This window comes from Mustela nigripes, chromosome 3, assembly GCF_022355385.1.
Source record: "Mustela nigripes isolate SB6536 chromosome 3, MUSNIG.SB6536, whole genome shotgun sequence".
Taxonomy (NCBI): domain Eukaryota; kingdom Metazoa; phylum Chordata; class Mammalia; order Carnivora; family Mustelidae; genus Mustela; species Mustela nigripes.
The window spans coordinates 74511590-74521077 of record NC_081559.1 but is presented as its reverse complement, the minus strand read 5'-3'; positions in this window follow the sequence as shown (position 1 = coordinate 74521077).

The window sequence follows — 9488 nt, the reverse complement described above, 5'->3', positions numbered from 1 at the left end:
ACAGTACCGAAGGCTAGGGACCTAATCAATACAGACATTGGTAATATGTCAGATCTAGAATTCAGAATGACAATTCTCAAGGTTCTAGCTGGGCTCAAAAAAGGCACAGAAGATATTAGAGAAACCCTCTCGGGAGATATAAAAGCCCTTTCTGGAGAAATAAAAGAACTAAAATCTAACCAAGTTGAAATTTTAAAAAAAAGCTATTAATGAGGTGCAATCAAAAATGGAGGATCTCACTGCTAGGATAAATGAGGCAGAAGAAAGAATTAGCGATACAGAAGACCAAATGACAGAGAATAAAGAAGCTGAGCAAAAGAGGAACAAACAGCTACTGGACCATGAGGGGAGAATTCGAGAGATAAGTGACACCAAAAGACAAAACAACATTAGAATAATTGGTATTCCAGAAGAAGAAGAGAGAGAGAGAGTGGAGCAGAAGGTATATTGGAGAGAATGATTGGAGAGAATTTCCCTAATATGGCAAAGGGAACAAACATCAAAATCTAGGAGGCGCAGAGAACCCCCCTCAAAATCAACAAGAATAGATAGACACTCTGTCACCTAATACTAAAATTTACAAGTCTTAGTGACAAAGAGAAAATCCTGAAAGCAGCCCAGGAAAAGAAGCCTGTAACATATAATGGTAAAAATATTAGACTGGCAGCAGACTTATCCACAGAGACCTGGCAGGCCAGAAAGAACTGGCATGATATATTCAGAGCACTAAACGAGAAAAACATGCAGCCAAGAATAGTATATCCAGCTAGACTATCTTTGAAAATAGAAGGAGAGATAAAAAGCTTCTACAACAAACAAAAACTGAAAGGATTTGCAAACACCAAACTAGCTCTACAGGAAATATTGAAAGGGGTCCTCTAAGCAAAAAGAGAGCCTAAAAGTAGTAGATCAGAAAGGAACAGAGACAATATACAGTAACAGTCACCTTACAGGCAATACATATCTTTCATTAGTTACCCTGAATGTTAGTGGGCTAAATGCCCCAATCAAAAGACACAGGGTATCAGAATGGATAAAAAAACAAAACTCATCTATATGTTGCCTACAAGAAACTCATTACAGACCCAAAGACACCTCCAGATTTAAAGTGAGGGGGTGGAAAAGAATTTACCATGCTAATAGACATCAGAAAAAAGCAGGAGTGGCAATCCTTATATCAGATCAATTAGATTTTAAGCCAAAGACTATAATAAGAGATGAGGAAGGACACTACATCATACTCAAAGGATCTGTCCAACAAGAAGATCTAACAATTTTAAATATCTATGCCCTTAACATGGGAGCAGCCAACAATATAAACCAATTAATAACAAAATCAAAGAAACACATCAACAATAATACAATAATAGTAGGGGACTTTAACACTCCCCTCACGGAAATGGACAGATCATCCAAGCAAAAGATCAGCAGGGAAAAAAAGGCCTTAAATGACACACTGGACCAGATGGACATCACAGATATACTCAGAACATTTCATCCCAAAGCAACAGAGTACACATTCTTCTCTGGTGCACATGGAACATTCTCCAGAATAGATCACATCCTGGGTCATAAATCAGGTCTCAACCAGAATCAAAAGACTGGGATAATTCCCTGCATATTTTCAGACCACAATGCTCTGAAGCTAGAACTCAATCACAAGAGGAAATTTGGAAAGAACTCAAATACATGGAGACTAAACAGGATCCTTCTAAAGAATTAATGGGTCAACCAGGAAATTAAAGAAGAATTGAAAAAATTCATGGAAAATGATAAATGATAATGAAAACACAACGGTTCAAAATCTGTGGGACACAGCAAAGGCAGTGCTGAAAGGAAAATATATAACAGTATAAGCCTTTCTCAAGAAACAAGAAAGGTCTCAAGTACACAATCTAACCCTACACCTAAAGGAGCTAGAGAAAGAGCAACAAAGAAAGCTTAAACCCAGAAGGAGAAGAGAAATCATAAAGATCAGAGCAGAAATCAATGAAATAGAAACAAAAACAATAGTAGAACAAATCAATGAAACTAGGAGCTGGTTCTTTGGAAGAATTAATAAGATTGATAAACCTCTGAACAGACTTATCAAAAAGAAAAGAGAAAGTACCCAAATAAATAAAATCATGAATGAAAGAGGAGAGATCACAACTAACACCAAAAAAATACAAACAATTATAAGAACATACTATGAGCAACTCTACGCAAACAAATTTGACAATCTGGAAGAAATGGATGCATTTCTAGAGACATATAAACTACCACAACTGAACCAGGAAGAAATAGAAAACCTGAACAGACCCATAACCAGGAAGGAGTTTGAAACAGTCATCAAAAATCTCCAAACAAACAAAAGCCCAGTTCCAGAGGGCTTCCCAGGGGAACTCTACCAAATGTTTAAAGAAGAACTAATTACTATTCTCCTAAAACTGTTCCAAAAAATAGAAATGGAACAAAAACTTCCAAACTTATTTTATGAGGCCAGCATTACCTTGATCCCCAAAGCAGAAAAGATCCCCTCAAAGAAGAGAACTACAGACCAATATCCTTGATAAACACAGTTGCAAAAATTCTTACCAAAATTCTAGCCAATAGAATTCAACAGTACATTAAAAGGATTATTTACCACAACCAAGTGGGATTTATTCCAGGGCTTCAAGGTTGGTTCAACATCCGCAAATCAATCAATGTGATACAATACATTAATAAAAGAAAGAACAAGAACCATATGATACTCTCAATAGATGCTGAAAAAACATTTGACAAAGTACAGCATCCATTCCTGATCAAAACTCTTCAAAGTGTAGGGATACAAGGCACATACATCAATATCATCAAAGTCATCTATGAAAAACCCACCACAAATATCATTCTCAATGGAGAAAAACTGAAAGCTTTTCTGCTAAGGTCAGGAGCACAGGAGGAATGTCCATTATCACCACTGCTATTCAACATAGTACTAGAAGTCTAGCCTCAGCAATCAGACAACAAAAGGAAATTAAAGGCATCCAAATCGGCAAAGAAGAAGTCAAACCATCACTCTTTGCAGATGACATGATACTATATATGGAAAACCTGAAAGATTCCACTCCAAATCTGCTAGAACTTGTACAGGAATTCAGTAAAGTGTCAGGATATAAAATCAATGCACATAAATCAGTTGCATTTCTCTACACCAACAAGACAGAAGAAAGGGAAATTAAGGAGTCAATCACATTTATAATTGAACCCAAAACCAAAAGATACCTAGGAATAAACCTAACCAAAAAGGCAAAGAATCTATACTCAGAAAACTATAAAGTGCTCATGACAGAAATTGAGGAAGACACAAAGAAATGGAAAAATGTTCCATGCTCATGGATTGGAAGAACAAATATTGTGAAAATGTCTATGCTACCTAAAGCAATCTACACATTCAATGCAATCCCTATCAAAATCCCATCCACTTTTTTCAAAAAAAATGGAACAAATAATCCTAAAATTTATATGGAACCAGAAAAGACCTCAAATAGCCAGAGGAATATTGAAAAAAGAAAGCCAAAGTTGGTGGCATCACAATTCCGGACTTCAAGCTCTATTACAAAGCTGTCATCATCAAGACACTATGGTACTGACAGAAGAACAGACACATAGATCAATGGAACAGAAGAGAGAGCCCAGAAATAGACCCTCAACTCTATGGTCAACCAATCTTCGATAAAGCAGGAAAGAATGTCTAATGGAAAAGACAGTCTCTTCAACAAATGGTGCTGGGAAAATTGGAGGGCCACATGCAGAAAAATGAAATTGGGCCATTTCTTCAAACCACACATAAAAATAAACTCAAAATGGATAAAGGACCTCAATGTGAGAAAAGAACCCATCAAAATCCTTGAGGAAAACACAGGCAGCAACTTCTTTGACCTCAGCCGCAGCAACTTCTTCCTGGAACCATTGCCAAACGCAAGGAAAGCAAGGGCAAAAATGAACTATTGGGACTTCATTAAGATCAAAAGCTTTTGCACAGCAAAGGAAACAGTTAACAAAACCAAAAGACAACTGACAGAATGGGAGAAGATATTTGCAAACGACATACCAGATAAAGGGCTAGTATCCAAAATCTATAAAGAACTTAGCAAACTCAACACCCAAAGAACAAATAATCCAATCAAGAAATGGGAAGAAGACATGAACAGACATTTCTGCAAAGAAGACATCCAGATGGCCAACAGACACATGAAAAAAATGCTCCACATCACTCAGCCTCAGGGAAGTACAAAATCAAAACCACAATGAGATATCACCTCACACCAGTCAGAATGGCTAAAATTGACAAGTCAGGAAACGACAGATACTGGCGAGGATGTGGAGAAAGGGGAGCCCTCCTACTCTGTTGGTGGGAATGCAAGCAACCACTCTGGAAAGCAGCATGGAGGTTCCTCAAAAAGTTGAAAATAGAGCTACCCTATGACCCAGCAATTTTACTACTGTGTATTTACCCTAAAGATACAAATGTAGTGATCCGAAGGGGCATGTGCACCCAAATGTTTATAGCAGCAATGTCCACAAAAGCCAAACTATGGAAAGAACCTAGATGTCCATCAACAGATGAATAGATAAAGAAGGTATGAGATACACACACACACACACACACACACACACACACACACACAAAATGGAATACTATGCAGCCATCAAAAGAAACGAAACCTTGCCATTTGTGATGATGTGGATGGAACTAGACGTTATTATGCTTAGTGAAATAAGTCAATCAGAGAAAGACAACTATCATATGATCTCCCTGATATGAGGAAGTTGAGATGCAACATGGGGGGTTTCAGGCGTAGGAGAAGAATCAATGAAAAAAGATGGGATCAGGAGGGAGACAAACAATAAGAGACTCTTAATCTCACAAAATAAACTGAGGGTTGCTGGGCAGAGCGGGGTAGGGAGAGCGTGGTAGGGTTATGGACATTGGGGAGGGTATGTGCTATGGTGAGTGCTATGGAGTGCATAAACCTGGCAATTCACAGACCTGTACCCCCTCGGGCTAATAATACATCATATGTTAATTAAAAAAAAATTCAACGTCCTTCCATGATGATAACACTCAATAAACTGGGTACAGAGGAAACATACATGAACATAATAAAGGCCTACATGACAAGCCCGCAACTAACATCATATTCAACAGTGAAATGCTAAAAACTTTTCCTTCCAGATCAGAAATAAGACAAGAATGCCAATTTTATTCAATATAGTACTAGAAATACTAGCCAGAGCAAGTAGGAAAGAAAAAAAAAGATATTCAAATTAGAAAAGGAAAAAGTAAAATCATTTCTATTTGCAGATAACATAATATCATATATATAAAAAAAAAAACTTGAAGAATCTACCAAGAGCCTGTTAGAATAAACAAATTAAGTAAAGTTGTAGGTTACAAAATCAATACACAAAAATAAGTTTCATTTCTCTAATCAACTATCAAAAAGAGAAATTAATCCCATTTATAATAACATCACAAAGAATAAAATACTTAGGAATAAATTTAATGATGGAGGTAAAAGATCTACACACTGAAAACCAGAAGACACTGATGAAAGAAACTGAAGTCATAAATAAATTGAAAGATATCCTACATTCATTGATGGCAAGAATCACTAATATTAAAATGTAACTACTACTCAAAGCAATCTACTTTCAGTGCAATCCATATCAAAATGCCAATGAAATTTTCTACAGAAATAGAAAAAATAATATTAAAATTTATATGAAACTGCAAAAGACCCTGGATAGCCAATGTACCTCGAGGAAGAAGAACAAAGTGTACTGCTGGAGGCATCACATTTTTTTTTATTTCAAACTAGATTACAAAGCCATAGTACTGAACACAGAACAGTACCGGCATAAAACCAGACACATAGATCAGTTAAACAGAATAGAGCATCCAGAAATAAACAATTACATAGATGGTCAATTAATTTCTGATAAAGGAGTCAAGAATATACAATAGTCTTTTCATTAAAAAGATGTTGGGAAAACTGGATAGCCACATATAAATGAAAAAAACTCTATCTCTTATACTGTACACAAAAATCAGCTGAAATGGATTAAAGACTTGAACATAGACTTGAAATCCTAAAACTCCTAGAAAACAATATAGGTGTGTAAACTCCTTAACTCTGGATGTGGTAACAGTTTTTTGGATTTCACACCAAAAGCAAAGGAAAAAAAAAGCAAAAATAAGAAAGTAGGACTATATCACACTAAAGTGTCTGCATAGCAGAAGAAACCATCAGTAAAAACAAAAAGTTAGGGGTGCCTAGGTGGCTCAGTCAGTTGTGTCTAACTCTTCATCTCACCTTAGGTCTTGATCTCAGGGTCCTAAGTTCAATCTCCACATTGGACTCCATGATTACTATGGAGCCTAAATAAATAAATAAATGTAAGCTACAGAATAGGGTGGAAGAAAATATTTGCAAATCATATAGCCAATAAGCAGTTAATATCGGAGATATCCAAGAAACTCACACAACTCAATAGCAAAGGAAGGAAGGAGGAAATGGGTAAAAGACCGAATAGATATTTTTCCCAAAGAAGACATATGAATGGACTGTAGGTCCATTTCATGTAGGTACATGGAAAGGTGCTGAATACCATTAAACATCAGGGAAATGCAAACCAAACCATAATGAGCTAATAACCTCATACCTGCTAGGGTAGCTATTATCAAAAAGATAAGAATACTGACTCCAGGAGAATGCAATGCTTCATTGACCTTGCTCACATGCTCCTCTGGTTGGGTAAATAGATAGAGTTTCCTCAGGTAGAGAAGCAACCCCAAAGAGAAAATTAAAGTCTTCTATGAAAAGGACAAGTTGAGAAATTGACACTGGAAATATAATCAATAAATGAACACTCTAAAAATGCCACTCAAAATCAGTGCCCGAGTTGTTTGTTACCAATTAAGGACGACATAACAAAAGTTGTACTATAATAGAAATCACTATGACACTAGATTAAACATAGTTTAGCTTATATTTATTTTATAATAAGACTCAGTGAAACTGACATCATGTGCCTCCTAACATAATGCACTGGGCAGGGGAGCACATCCTTACTTCTGGGGATTTCCTACAAAAATGCACACATTACCTAAATCTCATCATGAGAAAACATCAGACAAAACCAAATCAAAGGGCATTCTAGAAAATAACTGGCCCATACTCTTCAAAATATTGACAAAATGTCAATGTTATAAAAGGCAAAACAAAACAAAACAAAACAAAACATCTGAGTAACTATTCTAGACCTAAAAAGACAAAAGAGACAAAGCAACATGTGCTCCAGGACATCATTTTGCCATCAAGGATTAGTAAATTTGCAAAAGTTGCCTAAGATCTATAGATTAGACAGTAGTATTCTGAGAATGTTAATTTCCTGATTCTAATTATGTTATGGATACATAAGAGAATATCTTTGTCTTTAGAAAATAAAAGCCAATCATTAAAGGTAAATACACAATTTTTATAGCTTCTTCTCAAATTATTCACACACATATATACACACACACACACGCACTTACACAAGAGGGAGGTGGTAAAGACAGAGAAATATTTGTGCATATGCTTGTGTAGTGGAGAGAAAGGATGATAAAGCATATGTGGAAAAGTGTTAAATGTGAGAAATCTTGTTTAAACACATACACAAATTTGTTGCACTATTCTTATAAATTCCGTGTAAGACTGAAAGTATGTTTACTTAAAATTAAAGGAAAATAAAATTTTAGAATTCATAAATAGCAGCAACAATACAGATGCTTCTATTTAAATATTCACTCAACTTGCTTAAAATGCACATGTAATTTTTTAGCTACAGCCTCAATGTCTTATATTTCTGGAGTATATAATTCAATATACATGTGAGCATATGTAAGAATATGAACTATTTGAAATAAAAATGTTTTTTTAAATAGGAAGCCAGAAAAACAGATATATAGGGACAGTCTTAGAGTGTGAAAAGTGAAATTTTAATACTGATTTCATGAAATTGGGGATTTTTAAAAAATTGTTTAATTTTTCAAAATTTAAAAAAAAAATTAAATCCTGCCTATACCTCCAGAAAACCTCCTGAAAGCTTTTTAAAGATAATGTTGAAAATTTTAAATATCAAATCCAGAAGAAAAAAAAAATGAGTGCAGATTTACCTGGGCCCAGGGCCCTGCAGATGTCCAAAAGTCTCACCCAGAGCAATCTCCAGAAAGGCCCCATCTAATCTTCGGTCCATCACTGTAGAGATGCCCACAGGTACTTGACTTCTGTGCCAGACTTAAAGGCAATGAAATACTGGCAAACCTGGGGTCCTGCCACTTTAGCTGTCCCAGCAATCATTTTTTGCAATCCTGCCATCTTACTTTTTCTCCCAAAACAAGGCACCACCATTGGATGGGGCCTAATTTCCTCATGCTTACAGATACTCACCTCCAGCTTTCTCCCTATCTTACTATGTGAGCCTCTCTTCCCCCTCCACTACCCATTCTCCCCTCCGGGTATAACTGCCTGCAGAAAACAAAAGCCAGCAAAAATCTTAGGCCAAGGGGTTTCTATTTCCAGACCTATCACTAACTTTCCCTGAGGAAGGTGGTCTCTATCTACCTGCAGGCTTGAAATGGGGGAAGTAGAGAGTATAAGGAGAACAAATTCAGTACATTTTCATTTCATATTCATGAGCCTAGCAAGACCCATTTTTGTTGCAGAGAAGAATGAACATTTGTTCAGTAATCTTCCTGATATGCAGTTTAGCCATTTTTAACTCGCCCTGGAATAGAACAGTGCCAGTTACTGTTTCAAATGGTTAGAGCAAATACTGTTGACACTGTGACCATGTACCTGGGCCTCTGCAGGTACTGTTGTGAACTGTTCCCCTAAAGGATTTTTAGCACAAGCACTGGCATCTTTCTGCCTGAGTCCCTTCTCTGGCTACAGAAGCATGCTTAGCTGGAATGCAAGCCAGCGTGCCGGAAGAAATTAACTCCCTCAGGAGCAACTCTTAGTCAATAAAGGATCACACTGTCCCATTAGGGGCAATTACGAAGTATGTTCTCTATGCTGTCCAATACAGTAGCTGCCAACAAATGTGCTTATTGAGCCCTCAAAGTGTAGCTGGTCAAACAGATAGCCACTTTAAATGTAAAATATACACTGGACTTCTAAGACATAGCATGTAAAAAGATAAACTATATCATTAATATTTTTATTGATTAAATGCTGAAATTACAATATTTTGAACATATTTTTTGAAATAAAATATAACATCAAAATTAATTTTACCTTTTTTCTCACTTTACTTCTTACTAGAAAATTTAAAATAACGTATGTGGCTTATACTACATTTCTGTTGGACAGTGCTATATATAGTTTATTAAAGTTCTTTTGCAGAGATGAGCTGTAAATGCCCACACTAACAGCCCAACCATTTTGATTTGATATCTCCCCCACTTTTGTCTGCAC